Raw genomic sequence first — 16733 nt, 5'->3', positions numbered from 1 at the left:
ACCGTCATTTTACATTTCAAGTCTTACTAACAACCCTTACTTTTATGTATTTAACCTTCTTGTGATTTAATTACATTTGTTTTATTTTAATTAAGTATTTTATGTATTTTAGGGGCATTATAGTCATTTCACAATAAAAGAGAGATCAGACGGCAAAATGGACATCACTTTTGAACTCAGGACGGTCGAAAACCTTAGGAGGAGTATAAAAGGAAAAATGGCGCTATTCATATGTACGGTACTATTCACGTGTACGGTACTATCTACGTTACTGTTCACAACACTGTTCACATAGACGGATCAATGACGTGGCATTGACCGATGATGTGGCATTGACTGATGAGGTGTCACGATCCTGTTGGGCTAAAATTCTTATATACTGTTGATGGTGACGTGGCAGTATATCAGTGGATGAAAAATCTCGCGTACGATACATGCATCACACAGGATTATTTTCAACCAAACCGCGTTACTGTTCATCCGAGTCAAACCGCGTTACTGTTCATCCGAGTCAAACCGCGTTACTGTTCATCTTCGTGGTCAAACCGTGGACTGTTGACTGATGACGTGGCGCAATCCTGAGCGTCCAAACTGTTTTTAATCCTATGGCCATGATTTACTCCATGTATCTATAAAAAGGGGGCCTCCCCCCCCTAATTTGATATCTCTGAATCCATTTTTGGACTCTGTTTTCTGTAATTCCCTCTCCATCTTGTATTTTCTTCGTATTTTAATAAATTCCCATTTTGCCCCTAGTTCAATTATGAGTAGCTAATTTCCATTCAAGCTTGGGTTGAAGGTGAAGTCTCAACATGTGTCATGGGCTTAATTTGGTAAATTTATTTTCTCTTCCCCTCTAGTTTTTGTGGATGTTTTGACTTCTCGTCGACAAATAATAATATTCTTGTCTAGTACCGCCTTGGTTTCACCGGCCCCCTAGTACAAGGTTATTATTATTTGGCACGATAAGCCCTTAGCACCATATTGATTAGAGCGTGGTTCATGAGGTGTGGATTCCCCCCTCATGATTTAATTGGCATTAATAAGGATTATTTAGCCCATGATGCATGTTGATACGGATCCAGATACCCAAGTACGTCATTTTAATAGAATTCTCTTCAATTTATTCTCGCCATTTCAATTCCAATTTTAGAATTTATTCTCGCCATTTTAATTTAAGTTTTAGCATATCCCAAATCATTTCCACCACAAATCCAATCACCCATTTACAAAATTAATTCTACACAATTAAAATCCACCTCCTCGTGGGATCGACACTCGTCACCATTAATTTATACTACAATAGATTTGTGCGCTTGCGAGTACATTAAAATTTGCACAACAAGTTTTTGGCGCCGTTGCTGGAGAGGTAAGTAATTTTAATTCATAGAATTAATTTTTGTGAATAATTTCTTTTATTTGTTTTCTTGTATTTTTTTTATTATTAAAAAAAAAGAAAAAAGAAATAAAGTGAATCTACATTTAAAGGTTAGTATTTCTTTTCTTTTTCTCTTGTTTAAAATTCTGTAATTTAATTTTTAATTTATTTTTCTTTGTAATTTTTTTTGTTTATCTTATTAATTTATTTTTAGTTAATTTATTTCACGTATTTGTTTTTGTGTATTTTTATAGAAAGGATTTAATAGCGCAAAAAGGTTAGTATCGTAATTTCTCCCTCTTATTTATTTTTATTTGTTTTATTCCCATCTTTATTTTCATTTGATTTATTTTGCATGCATGGTCGTAGGTCATTATTTCCTAATCTTGAACCTATAGACCTTGAATTAGAAAAAACACTTCGCACACACAAACACGTTAAAAATAAAATGGATTTACAAGCACCACAGGAGAGACCATTTAAGGATTATTTCAGTCCTTTAGCAAATTTGAGCACATCATGCATAAGATACCCAAATGTAGCTGCTAGGAGTTTTGAACTAAAACCTAGTGTGCTAAATTGTCTCCCCACATTCTATGGCTTAGAAAATGAGGACCTATATAATCATCTGAATGATTTTCATGCCATTTGTCAAACATTTAAATATGAGAATTTTTCAGACGATTATGTTAAACTCAGATTATTCCCATTTTCTTTAAAGGATAGAGCTTGTTCATGGTTAAATACTTTGCCTGCTAATAGCATTACATCATGGGAACAAATGGTAACTAAATTTTTGAATAAATATTTCCCAGTGCATAAAACCAATGCTATTCGCAGGAAAATTTCAGAGTTTACACAGAGAGAAGACGAGCAATTTTTCGAAACATGGGAGCGATTCAATGGGCTACTCTTGAAGTGTCCACAACATGGGTACGAGAAATGGCACTAATGCCAATACTTTTTGGAGGGATTACTACCAAATGTGCAAGAATGGCTAATGGCAACAAGTGGAGGAGAGCTAATGTCAAAAAGTGCATTAGAGATTTGGGAATTCTTCCAGCGACAAGCAGATAATTCCCAACAACGGAGTCGATCACTCAGGAATACCAGAAGAATTAAGGGAGTAAATGAGGTTCAAATTGGCGAATCCAGTTCAGAAATTAAAGAAGTCAAAGCAATAATTGAAGGTCTCTCTCGACAAATAGCATTGTTATCGACTGCTAAATCAACAAAACCACATGACCATGACTCATACTCAGATCAAGCCAATGCCATAGGTGTAATGAGAAAATCATCGAATTACAACCCATACTCCAACACGTATAACCCTGGATGGAGAGACCACCCCAATTTTTCATGGTCTCAAGGATTCCAACAGAATGGACCAGCAACTCCAGCTCCACCAATGCAACAAATTTCTCAAACTCCTCAAGCCTCTCAGCCCCCATTTAGACCATATAATTAGAACTAGAACTACTCTCAACCTAGACCATGGGAGGATTCATTCCAGAATCTCAAGAATCTTACTCACTCTACGATTGAGCAACAGAACCGCACCATTGATGGACTACGAAATGAATTAAGAGCGGGCTTCAACTCACAAGCCCAATTAGTTTCAAGCCTCGAGAAGATGGTGGGACAACTTGCTTCTTCAGTTCAGACCTAGGCAATGACCGTTGAGAAAGGTAAGTTTCCAAGTCAACCAGTGCTTAACCCTAAAGGAGTGCATGAAGCAAGTACCAGTTCACCACAGCAGCATGGAGAAGTCAAAACAGTAATGACCTTGCGAAAAGGAAAAGAAGTCGACAACAAAGTGGAGATGCCGGTGACAAAAGAAAATCAAATTGTACCTGTGAATGTTGAGGAATCATCACCGGAGGAGAAAGAAGAAACCAACCCACGAGAATACGTTCCGAAAGCTCCATTTCCTCAGAGGTTAGCGAAAGGAAAAAAGGGAAAATCCACAGGTGAGATTCTTGAAATCTTCAAACAGGTAAGTGTTAACATCCCTTTGCTTGATGCTATTAAACAAGTTCCATCTTATGCCAAGTTTCTTAAAGACCTTTGTACTAAAAAGAGAAACATACATGTTCAAAAGAAGGCATTTTTAACAAAAAACGTTAGTTCTATACTCCAACATAAAATTCCTTTAAAATGCAAAGACCCAAGCTCCCCCACTATCTCATGTAGTATAGGGAACCACACAATTGAGAATGCTTTGTTGGATTTAGGAGCTAGTGTAAATCTTTTGCCTTACTCTGTATTCGTGAAACTTGGACTTGGAGAATTACACCCAACTCCAATGGTGTTACAACTTGCAGATCGGTCCACAAAAATACCTCGTGGTATTGTGGAGGACGTGCTTATCCAGGTAGACAAGTTTTATTTTCCTGTTGATTTCATTGTAATTGACACTCAACCAATACAGGATTCAAGAAAGCACATCCCCATTATTCTAGGCCGACCTTTCTTGGCAACTGCGGATGCTCACATTCAATGCAGGACTGGAAATATGCAGTTGTCTTTCGGCAACATGACTATGGAGCTGAACATCTTCAACATTGCCAAACAACCTCACAGTGCAAATGATGGAATTGTTGATGTGGATTTAATTGAAGCATTAGTTGATGATACTTTTGTTTCAAACCTTAGTGATGATCCTTTACAAACATGTTTAACTCACTTTGGTTTGAATTTTGATATTGACAGATCGATCGATGAGGTCAACGCCCTGCTTGACTCAGCACCATCTATGGACACTAATAAATGGAAGTCAAGAGTTGAGCAACTAGCACCATCAGAGAAGAAACTCATCCCATCATCAGAATCACCACCGAAACTCGAGCTCAAACCATTACCCAACACTCTGGAATATGCATTTTTGGGAGAAGAAAGTACTCTGCCGGTAATCATCTCATCATCCTTAAATGACGAACAAAAAGGTAAGTTGTTGGATGTTTTGAAAGAGCACAAAAGGGCATTAGGATGGACCATAGCAGACATAAAAGGTATAAAACTAGTAGACTGCATGCATTACATTCACCTTGATGAAAATGCTAAATCTACTAGGGAAATGCAACGTCGGTTAAATCCTAACATGAAAGAAGTTGTTAGAACTGAAGTCCTTAAGCTATTAGACGCAGGTATCATTTACCCAATTTCTGATAGTTCATGGGTCAGTCCTGTACAAGTTGTCCCCAAAAAGTCAGGAGTCACAATAGTTACCAATGCTGATAATAAATTGATACCAACTAGGGTAACTACAGGATGGCGTGTATGCATTGATTATAGAAAGTTGAATTCTGTCACACGTAAAGACCATTTTCCTTTACCATTTATTGATCAAATGCTTGATAGATTAGCAGGCCATGAATTTTATTGCTTTCTAGATGGCTACTCAGGATATAATCAGATTCCCATAGCACCAAAAGATCAAGAGAAAACTACTTTCACTTGCCCTTTTGGCACATTTGCATATAGGAGAATGCCATTTGGATTATGTAATGCACCTGCTACATTTCAACGATGCATGTTGAGCATTTTTTCTGATATGGTTGAACAATTCCTTAAAGTCTTTATGGATGATTTTTCTGTCTTTGGTGACTCGTTTGATCAATGTTTACATCATCTAACACTAGTTCTGCAGAGATGTATCGAGAAGAACTTGGTCTTAAATTGGGAGAAATGTCATTTTATGGTAAAACAAGGTATTGTTCTCGGTCACATCATTTCGAGCAAAGGTATTGAGGTTGACAAAGCCAAAGTGGATCTCATTTCTAATCTTCCTCCACCCAAAACAGTCAGAGAAGTAAGATCTTTCCTTGGGCATGCTGGTTTCTATAGACGTTTCATTAAAGATTTTAGCAAAGTTTCTAGACCCTTATGCAATTTACTTGCTAAGGATGTACCTTTTATCTTTAATGATTCATGTCTTATGGCGTTTGAAAAATTAAAACAGTTGTTGACATCATCACCCATCATTTAGGGCCCAAACTGGAGCTTACCATTTGAGCTAATGTGTGATGCATCTGATTATGCAGTAGGAGCAGTATTAGGACAAAGAGTTGATCGAATTTCCCACGTTATTTACTATGCTAGTATGACATTAAATGATGCACAGTTGAACTATTCAACTACTGAAAAAGAAATGCTAGCAGTAGTGTTTGCATTGGAAAAATTTCGATATTATCTCATTGGTTGTAAAATAATTATATTCACAGATCATGCTGCTCTTAAATATCTTCTCACAAAGAAAGATGCAAAAGCTAGACTAATTCGTTGGGTGTTACTTTTGCAGGAATTTGACTTGGAATTCAAAGATAAGAAAGGGACAGAAAATGTTGTGGCGGACCACCTCTCTCGTGTCCATTTTGACACAATTACAGAGCCATTAATATTGAATGAGTCATTTCCAGATGAACAATTAATGAATGTGGAAGTATTACCTTGGTATGCTGATATAGTTAATTATCTTGTTACAGGTAAACTTCCAGAGTATTGGACCAAGCAAGACAAGGCTAAATTCTTTGCAGAAATAAAGAATTTCTTTTGGGATGACCCGTATTTGTTCAAGTATTGTGCAGACCAAATTGTTAGACGATGTGTCCCAGAAAGTGAAATTCCGAATATCCTTTCATTCTGCCATGAACAAGCTTGTGGAGGCCATTTCAGTGCTAAGAAAACAACAACTAAAGTTTTACAATGTGGTTTCTATTGGCCAACTATATTTCGAGACGCTTACACTTTCTGTTCTTCATGTGATAGGTGTCAACGAATGGGGAGCATCACGCGAAGGAATATGATGCCACTAAATCCAATTTTAGTGGTTGAGATTTTTGATGTATGGGGTATCGACTTCATGAGACCCTTTCCCCCTTCTTTTGGCCATCAATACATATTGGTTGCTGTTGACTACGTATCGAAATGGGTAGAAGCAATTCCATGTAGGACCAATGATCACAAGGTGGTGATAGGATTTTTGAAAAGCAACATTGTTTCACGCTTTGGATTCCCTCGAGCAATAATCAGTGATGGTGGTGCCCACTTTTGTAACAAAGCATTCAAAGCTCTTTTGACAAAGTATTCAATCACTCACAAAGTGGCGACCCCGTATCATCCATAAACCAGTGGCCAAGTTGAGATCTCCAATCGAGAAATAAAGCACATATTAGAAAAGACGGTGAGGCTAGACAGAAAAGATTGGTCATTAAGACTTGATGATGCATTATGGGCATATAGAACGGCTTTCAAGACCCCGATTGGGATGTCACCCTACAGACTAGTGTATGGAAAAGCTTGCCACCTACCTGTGGAACTCGAGCATCGTGCGTATTGGGCCATCAAGAAATTCAACTTTGACATGCAGCAAGCCAGCTCAGAAAGAAGATTACAGCTGGCAGAACTTGAAGAAATTCGCAATGATGCATACGAAAATGCCAAGATTTACAAGCAATGAATGAAAGTCTTCCATGATAAGCAAATTATGAGAAAATCGTTCACTCCAGGTCAGAAAGTGCTTTTATTCAATTCTCGCTTGCACCTATTCCCAGGTAAGTTACGCTCTCGTTGGTCTGGCCCATTTATTGTACATACTGTTTTTCCACATGGGGCAATTGAAATTAAGGACCCAAAGAACGGTGTCACGTTTAAAGTTAATGGTCAAAGATTAAAGCCATATCTAGAGTACCAACTACATAGAGAAGACACTGAAATAAATTTGAATGACCCACCAAATTTGAATTGATTTTTTTTTCTTTTCGTTGATTTGATTTTTCTTTCTTTCTTTTTATTATTATTCTCTTGCTAATTGAAATTGTTTTTGCATAAGTGTGTTTATTTTACCATTAAGTTTTCTTTTATCGTTTTTAATCATGAGTACCTTACTTAGACCGTTCCTCCTGAACATTCTTAAACCACTTCAACGTGTCAAAACTCATCTCAAAAGGCAGATTCAATTTTGTAAAACACATCGCATTTGGGCTCTACAACCATCAGAGTTAGTAGCCTATGTTGAGGCTTTAGAAAGCCAGCTCAGAGACATTGAGAGAAGTGTTTACGACATCCAGTTGGAGCTTGAGGTAAATTCAATAAGAGGACGATTTTAATTTTCTTTGTGTGTTTTAATTTATTTTTCTGTTTGTGTGCTTTAGTTTGTTACCCCGGTGAAGTGGCAGATAACGGTACTCCGTGACAATCAAGTCGGTTACTTCAGTTTCCCATAATAACTGATATTCTGAGGCGAAGGTATGGACAGAAACGAGATTCTAGCGAAACTTCACAAGCGATTCCCTTCACTTCCTCAGAATGCCCTCCTTACGATCTATAAAGCTTGGTCCGAACGCATGCGATTACTCATGAGGAATAACATACCTGCTGACATCCGTTGGTTAATCGAGACTAAAGTACGATCGGCAGGTGAGTTACCTCCAAAATTTATTGCATACATGCCTGGTTGTGGTAAAGGAAATTATGCAAGAAAACGACGAGCTCGAAGAATTTCTGTTGCTTGTCATAAGTGTGCCAGAATGAGTTGCAATAAAAACCCATGTTCTTTAGGAATGATGTCTGATAACAGGGAAGATAAGATTCAATTCATTAGGGATGGCTTGAATAAGGAGTCATTGGATGATATCCTTTTGTCTCTTGAAACGCATCCTAGTGGATATGTGCAAGGAGCGATTCTCCAGTTATGGCCATTATTCCAGAAAGAGCATGCACGATATAGTCTTGGGAATCTGACTATAAACGACCTTGTTTGCCAGTTTATAAGAAAACTGGATAGGAAGCCTATCCTCAACCCATAGAGGGCGTTCAAGCCGTTTCTGGACGTAAAACCAGAGGAAGATGTGAGCCACAGTCGCAACTACCTGTAAATATCCTTTTACTTTATTGTTATTTTATTTCACTATTGTCTTATTGTTTGCATTATTGTCTTTAATAATTTTATTACTGTTTACTTTTTCCTTTTTACTGTTTTCTTTTTGACTTGCGAGCAACGTGCTTTACGCATTATTTGACACTGACATATTACCTCATACACAACCATGACCCAATATCACCGAGACTCTTAAATGTGATTTCTTTTTTGTCAAGCACTCACAAATTGTTTTTGAGAAGTATCACAATGTCAGCTACTCCCAATAGACAATTCAAGAACATTTGTGTGCTTTCTGGATTTACATATGGCAAACATAAAGAGTTCGTTGAGGCAGCCATAGATCTTGGTTGAAGCATAGCAGCGAGAAAATTACACTTGGTGTATGGAGGAGGTAATCGAGGGTTATCAAAAATGATCTCAGAAGCAGCTTTTATCAGAGGAAGTCAAGTGTTAGGCATCATCCCAAGAGTCTTAAAACCATTGGGCAGTTTGTCTGACTCATCAACTGGAGAAGAGTTAGTCGTCTCAGGTATGCAAGAAAGAATAACTGAAATGCTTAATCATGCTGATGCTTTTATTTTTCTTCCAGGAGATCTTGCAACACTAGAGGCACTTATCACGCTAGCATCTTGGGCCCATTTGCACATCCACCAAAAACCCATCGGTTTATTGAATGTCAATAACTTTTATGATGGCTTTATCGCATTTCTTAACCATGCAATAAAAAACTATTTCATTCCTTCTAATGTAAAAAAACTTTTTATTTGTGCTCACACTGCTAATGAGCTACTTGATATGTTACAAGCTTATAAACCGGAGCCAGACCCCTGGACCTTTGTGTTGGAGCGCCCAAATAATGATGGTAACAGTAGCCGCAGTAAGAAGTACAAATTAGATTTAACTCTCCGCTTGTAAATATTGTTTTCTGTGTTGCACCACCCAGGTGATGTTTTCTAAACTCTACTTCTTTCCTTTCAAACATTGAGGACAATGTTTCGTTCTGGTTGGGGGGAGGGAATAGTCGACAATTGTGGAGTTTTGGTTAAGTTTTTACTAATTTTTGTTGTAGAAACTAACTGTTGCTCACTTTTTGTGTCGAAGATGGCTGAATATAGAGTGTAGTGACTCTAGAAACGCATCTTCATCGTAAAAAAAAAAAATTAAAAAACTAAAAAAAATTTCAGACATTTTCTTTATTATGTTTTTATGTTTATTTTTCTTCTTTTTAATCTCTCCTCTATAAATATACATTCTCCAACTTGTGAGTCGAAGATGGCTGAATATGGAGTGTAGTTCCTCTAGAAACGCATCTTCTTTAAAAAAAAAAAATATTTTCGTTTTCTATCATTTTACGTGTAACTTTTCTAATTAGTTTTTATGCATCATTTTCACATTTCTGCATGCATATTTTCCTTTCATGTTTAGAATAGGTTGGGGGGTAGAATGTTGTTTAAAAAAAAAAAATTTTGTGATTTGTTTTAACATTAGATGACATGATTAATTTTAAATTTTAGTATTTGTATTATCTTTGGTCTTAAGTGATGTTACATTATGTTTGCTACTCTACATGTTGATGTCGGAGACAAATATGCGTTGCTTGAAGGAATGAACATGTCATAATAAGTACCAAGTGAGTTTTTGAGCCTATTATTTTTCTTGGAGAATAACCCTTTTGCCCACTCTTTATACAGCTTAGCAGTTTATTATTTTACACACGATCTCTAAATTGCTTTTGAGTTAACCCTTAAAAAAATTGTATAATAAAAAAAAAAAGAAAAAAATGTGTGTTGCTACATTGGGAGGCCCATCTAACTAGTAGATATGGATGATTATTTAGAGCCCTAAAAGACGATGGAAAGGCCATCTTTGATCTGTTTGAGCCTTTCTAGCCATCCCTTTTATTAAATATCCATATTTAACACTTTTGAGACTTTAAAAAAAAAAAAAAACCTTTTCTTTGTCAACTTATCATCTTGACCCACTCCGATTTGAAGTATTACCCGATATCTTATAGTTCCATCACCTATTTATGTTTGAGAAAAATGTAAATAATTATTTTGTTCAGTGAAGTTATGCCAAAAAAAAAAGAGAAAAAAAAATAAAAGTTGTTGTTTCAAAAGAATAAAAATAAAAATAATAGGTGAAATCCACCTTGCAACTTCCAAAAAAAAAAAATCACTGCATTTTTCTCAAACATACACTTTGTTTTCCTTATTTCCCTTCTTTGTTAACCATGTCCCTAGCCTACGTTACATCCTAATAAAAGTCCTTCTTGATTTTAGGGAACTATAGTTTGAAGTAGAAGCTAGTTATATGGGCTAAAAAGATGTAGTGATGCATAATAAAAAAAAAAGAAGATAAATAAAGTGGGTTGACTAGCATTTTTGTTTGACTTGAGTTCGTATTATTTATAAGCTGAGGGCATATTTATTTCATCTTGGTGAGAGCATGTGATATCACTTCTTTATTATTTTCTCTCTCAATTACCATTCATTGGAGTGACTATTTTTATTGGTTTTAATTTCTTTGTGAGAGTGTCACTACTTTCAGTGAGATTTTGGGGTTTGACATGTCATTCTTGAAAGTAGCTATGACAAAGTCTACTGGGCTGATTCATGTGGATGGTTGATGTGGGTGTGATGTTGCTTTAGACCGGAGATAATGCTTATACTTTTATTTTATTGCTATCATTAATCTGACGGAATAAATACGAGTGTTTCTATTAAAAAAAATATTTTGAATTTGAATTTTGTTTTCGCTTTATTTGCTAGGGACTAGCAATAAGCTAGTTGGGGGGTGTGTTGAGTGTTAGAAAATGCATATTTATAAAGGAGAAAACCGTCATTTTACATTTCAAGTCTTACTAACAACCCTTACTTTTATGTATTTAACCTTCTTGTGATTTAATTACATTTGTTTTATTTTAATTAAGTATTTTATGTATTTTAGGGGCATTATAGTCATTTCACAATAAAGGAGAGATCAGACGGCAAAACGGACATCACTTTTGAACTCAGGACGGTCGAAAACCTTAGGAGGAGTATAAAAGGAAAAATGACACTATTCATATGTACGGTACTATTCACGTGTACGGTACTATCTACGTTACTGTTCACAACACTGTTCACATAGACGGATCAATGACGTGGCATTGACCGATGATGTGGCATTGACTGATGAGGTGTCACGATCCTGTTGGGCTAAAATTCTTATGTACTGTTGATGGTGACGTGGCAGTATATCAGTGGATGAAAAATCTCGCGTACGGTACATGCATCACACAGGATTATTTTCAACCAAACCGCGTTACTGTTCCTCCGAGTCAAACCGCATTACTGTTCATCCGAGTCAAACCGCGTTACTGTTCATCTTCGTGGTCAAACCGTGGACTGTTGACTGATGACGTGGCGCAATCCTGAGCGTCCAAACTGTTTTTAATCCGATGGTCATGATTTACTCCATGTATCTATAAAAAGGGGGCCTCCCCCCCTAATTTGATATCTCTGAATCCATTTTTGGACTCTGTTTTCTGTAATTCCCTCTCCATCTTGTATTTTCTTCGTATTTTAATAAATTCCCATTTTGCCCCTAGTTCAATTATGAGTAGCTAATTTCCGTTCGAGCTTGGGTTGAAGGTGAAGTCTCAATATGTGTCATGGGCTTAATTTGGTAAATTTATTTTCTCTTCCCCTCTAGTTGTTGTGGATGTTTTGACTTCTCGTCGACAAATAATAATATTCTTGTCTAGTACCGCCTTGGTTTCACCGGCCCCCTGGTATAAGGTTATTATTATTTGGCACGATAAGCCCTTAGCACCATATTGATTAGAGCGTGGTTCATGAGGTGTGGATTCCCCCCTCATGATTTAATTGACATTAATAAGGATTATTTAGTCCATGATGCATGTTGATACGGATCCAGATACCCAAGTACGTCATTTTAATAGAATTCTCTTCAATTTATTCTCGCCATTTCAATTCCAATTTTAGAATTTATTCTCGCCATTTTAATTTAAGTTTTAGCATATTCCAAATCATTTCCACCACAAATCCAATCACCCATTTACAAAATTAATTGTACACAATTAAAATCCACGTCCTCGTGGGATTGACACTCGTTACCATTAGTCTATACTACAATAGATTCGTGCGCTTGCGAGTACATTAAAATTTGCACAACAACAAGCTAGAGCATCCATACATATAATTATCCAATCATCTATTCAATTTTAATTAATTAATATCCTTTTCAAAGAAAATTCCATATAACTAAATCAACTTTAAATTCTTTCCATATTTGTATTCCTTTACGAACTAACACCGAAAAAGCTGTTATTTGTACTGTAACGCATGCATATCAAAGAATTATTATTCCTTCACCTTTTAAAGCACGTAACAAGCTTAAAGCTTTGTACATACTTGAAAGATTGATTTAAAAAAATGAACTTTAATTCAGCTACTTTTGACCGGTTAGAAAAAGGGGAAAAGGGAAAGTTTAGTGTTGTAGAGAGAACAAGATGAAAGGGATTTGGGAAAAAAATAATAGAAAGCTTTTGGGCTTTTTCTTGGGGTGGGAAGAATGGGCGCCAATATGAAAAATTTAGCGCCATTTTAGAGATTTGTTTTATAATAAATTCTATAGCACTTAATAAAACGTTATAAAGTAACTTTTCAATATTTATTTTATAACTTCTTTACAATTACGCTACCCTAAGTATATATTTATTTAGCCTTTTTTTTAAAAATGTCATAATATAATGTTATAATATGGGCGCCAATCTAATGAAATTTGGTGCCTAAAAAAATATTTTTTAATTATTTTTTTTATTTTTATAGCATTTTAAAAATGTTATAATTTGTTTTTTTCCAATAAATTTTACAAAAAAATGTCATAAAAACTATTAAGTAACAATTTATTTTATAACTTTTTTTACAAAATGCTATGCTAACTAACATTTTTAAAACTTTTAAAAAATATGTCATAATAGTAATGTTATACATATAATAAAATTTCAGTTTAATAGCAGTTTTATGAAAAATGCTAGAAAATGTGTGGTTGTGATGGCATTTGATATAAAACCTATAAATTAGTGCTATAATAAATCATATTTTTTGTAGTGATTACTTCAGCGAAGAAGCAAAGGTACAATTTCTAAATTATGGTAATTTTATTTATTGTATGAGAATTGCGATTCAAATATTTCCATTGTAAAATATTTTTCGAAGCAACAATTGGTATCAGAGCAATCTCATATTAATATATGGAGTTACTGTATGAAATTAATCTCTTGTATTATGTGTATAAAATGGGTGGCACTAAATTTTTATATATTATTTCATTTGTGAATGTATATAATTATTGAGCATATTAATCTCTTGTATTATGTGTATAAAATGGGTGGCACTAAATTTTTATATATTATTTCATTTGTGAATGTATATAATTATTGAGTATATTAAAGGTTGTCTCAATTCATGATTAGATATTTCTTTGTATTAATTTTATAGATTTGTAACAATGAGAGGTCGTCAATTTTCACCATGTTTCACTCTTAATTATTTTAATTCATTGTTCTTAGATTCTTTGTAAGCCAAATGGTATATGATTTCTTATAAATATTATTTTTTATTATAAAATTATGTAAAGAATCCAAGAAACAAAGAAAAGTTGATGGCGGCAAAGAGAAGAAGAAACGGCAGCACCTGTGGAATTGGCAGCGAAAAGCATGAAGGGAAGGAGGGTTTCTTTTGAATTTTTTCATTAGACACCCCATTGTCTCACTAATTTATGTTTTCTGCCAAGGCTTGAAATTATTTTGCATTTAAGTCCAACAGTATGTGCTGGTGGCGACTAGAAGAAAAATAAGTGATTTAGGGTTTTGGGCAGAAAAATTCAAATTTATTTATATAGGGTCCAAGCCCATTATTAGCTTTCAACTAGATAATATAAATAGAAATTTGATAAGCCCAATTGTTATTATTTGTCCAGATTTATTTATATTGGTCCCAAGCCCATTTAAGGGATTTCAAAATTAGGTTATATAAATGAAAATTTGGTAGATCATAAATAAAATTTATTTGGCTCAAGAATTTTTAATGATAAATTTGGGTTTATTTTATTAAACTAATCGGGTTTGAATTTTTTAAAAAAAGAGGTATTTTTTTTAAAAAAAGAGCCAATAGATTTTTTTTTTAAAGTTGCCCAAATTTAAATTTAGAAATTGAACCAAAGATAAATTTTAAAAGCCCAAAAGTCCTCAAGGCAATAGTTATGGACAAGAGCAAGTACAACGAAGAGAAAGAAGGAAGATGGATGTTGACTTAAAGCCCAATAGATATTAGGCTTGTAGATAAAGTCAATTTTTTCCTTAGGAAAACCATGAATTGAGATTGTTTAATTGCTTTTAATCTATATGCTATATTTGGTTGATAACATGCCATGATAACATCTCATATAGAATAGGAGGTGCCACTTTATGCATCATAATACATGACATCTATAGATTATGAATCTAGACATATATTGTTTGACATTTGCATGTGCTTAATAAAATTAGATTTTATCTAGACAATATTATTGTAGGAAGCATGCAGTTAACAATATATGATATAATCCGTATATTGGAAAAAGAAACTTTAAAATATTGAGTGGGAGAGGAAAAATTCAAGATAATTCTTTCCACGGGCTCCATTGTTAGTTCATTAATAAAATTATATATATACCTCAACTTCATGATACGGTAATGCTCCCTACTTATGGTATATATATTAGATATTTTAGTTGATGATCTTCTTTACAAATAAGATTGAAATATTTTTCAATCTGTTGATCACCCTAACGGTAGCGGCATTATATGGAAGATATGTAGATTGAAACAATGATTATACACTCAACTAAAATTTGTTATTAACCTTCCCAATGAAGCTTTGTTAACAAATTTAGGCCCAAAATGATAACGATAATTATTTATTATGTCTCTACATGAAAGTAAATAATCCAATGGATAATTGGGTCTAGTAAGTGTAGATTTGACTTCCCTAACGGATAGCTTGCCAAAACAGTACTAGATTATCATTACAATAAAATAAAAAGCATTTTTGGTTTTTTGCATTTTAGATTATTTATTGTGAACATTATTTATTTCAAAGTGTTTATGCATGTCTATTTTGTTTTTTCAGAAAATGTCTTCTATCAACCCATTATCAATTATCTTTATTAAAAATGAATTCACTCGCAAAAATTACTTAGATTGAAAACACAATCTATTTAATATTCTCACTGTTAAGGGCTACAAATATGTGTTGACCCAGCCATCCCCTCTAGAACCAACGCTATACAATTATAGAAATCAGAGGAAGCCTTATAAGAAATGGTGCAAAGCTAACAAAATGGCTAAACATTATATATTGGCTTTGATTTTTGTGGAACTGCATAAGAAACATCGGAGCATGGAAACAGTCACTGAAATAATGGCTAGTCTTCATAAGATGTTTGGGCAGAATACTCATTTTGCCAGAGAAGCAGCGTTAAAACATATTACGGATACTAAGATGGAAGAGGGCACAAGAGTTCGTGATCATGTCCTAAAAATAATGGACTATTTGAATGAAGTAAAGATTTATGGTGTTCAAATCGATGATAAAACAAAGATTAATATGGTGATTGAATCTTTGCCCGATACATTTAAAGAGTTTAAGGTAAGTTATATCTTAAACAATAAAGATATAACCTTAATTGAATTATTGCACAAACTACATGCTATAGAAGAATTTTATCATAGTAGGAAACTTCCTGAAAAAGGATTCTCCTCAAGGCCTAAGTCGAAAGACAAGAATAAGCAAGAGAGAGTTGAGATGAGAAAATTGTCCATTAAAAAAGATGGCAAGCCAAAAGGTAAGTGTTACAAATGTGGAAAGAAGGGTCACTGGAAGAAAGATTGTCCTAAAATTATTAAAATTAGGTATAAGAAATCTTTAAGCTTCCTAATTAGTTCATATTTCTAATGATTCATGCAATAGTGAATTTTGAGATAACTAATCTTATTTGTAATTTATTTATTTGGTTTTTAGGAAACAAAGAGATTAAGTGAAGAAAGCTTCAAACAACAGTTGAGGACATGCTAGTTTATATCAGTTGAAATGCTAGATCAATTTTACAAAACTTTAGTTTTGATATTTGTCTTTATTATTCCATATATTAGAGGAATTTAATTTCGGTGGCTTGTTTTTATAAACAGGAGTATACTTTTATTTTTGGATCCTTTGTTTATTACTTATTTTGGTTCTTTATAAAGACAATTTATGTCATATAAGTCCATTGATCTATTCAAAGGAAGATATAATGATAAAAAGTATATGCATTTATCTAAGAAAAGAAATGTTTCTTCTAACCAATCTCACCTCTGATATTTATGCTTAAGTCATATAAACTATAATAAGATTTTAAGAAAATGATTAATGATATGCTTGTTGGCCT

The 16733-nt window shown here is 34.3% G+C and overlaps 1 non-coding gene across 1 annotated transcript; it reads right to left on the bottom strand.

Annotated features, from left to right (window-relative positions):
* Positions 1 to 2210: 2210 nt before the first annotated feature.
* Positions 2211 to 2314, bottom strand: LOC112101261. Its single transcript, XR_002907388.1, has one exon. It is a non-coding gene; the product is annotated as a small nucleolar RNA R71 (small nucleolar RNA).
* Positions 2315 to 16733: the final 14419 nt, after the last annotated feature.

The sequence above is a fragment of the Citrus clementina genome, unplaced genomic scaffold (assembly GCF_000493195.1).
Source record: "Citrus clementina cultivar Clemenules unplaced genomic scaffold, Citrus_clementina_v1.0 scaffold_2, whole genome shotgun sequence".
Lineage (NCBI taxonomy): Eukaryota > Viridiplantae > Streptophyta > Magnoliopsida > Sapindales > Rutaceae > Citrus > Citrus x clementina.
This window is presented reverse-complemented; position numbering and strand designations above follow the sequence as displayed.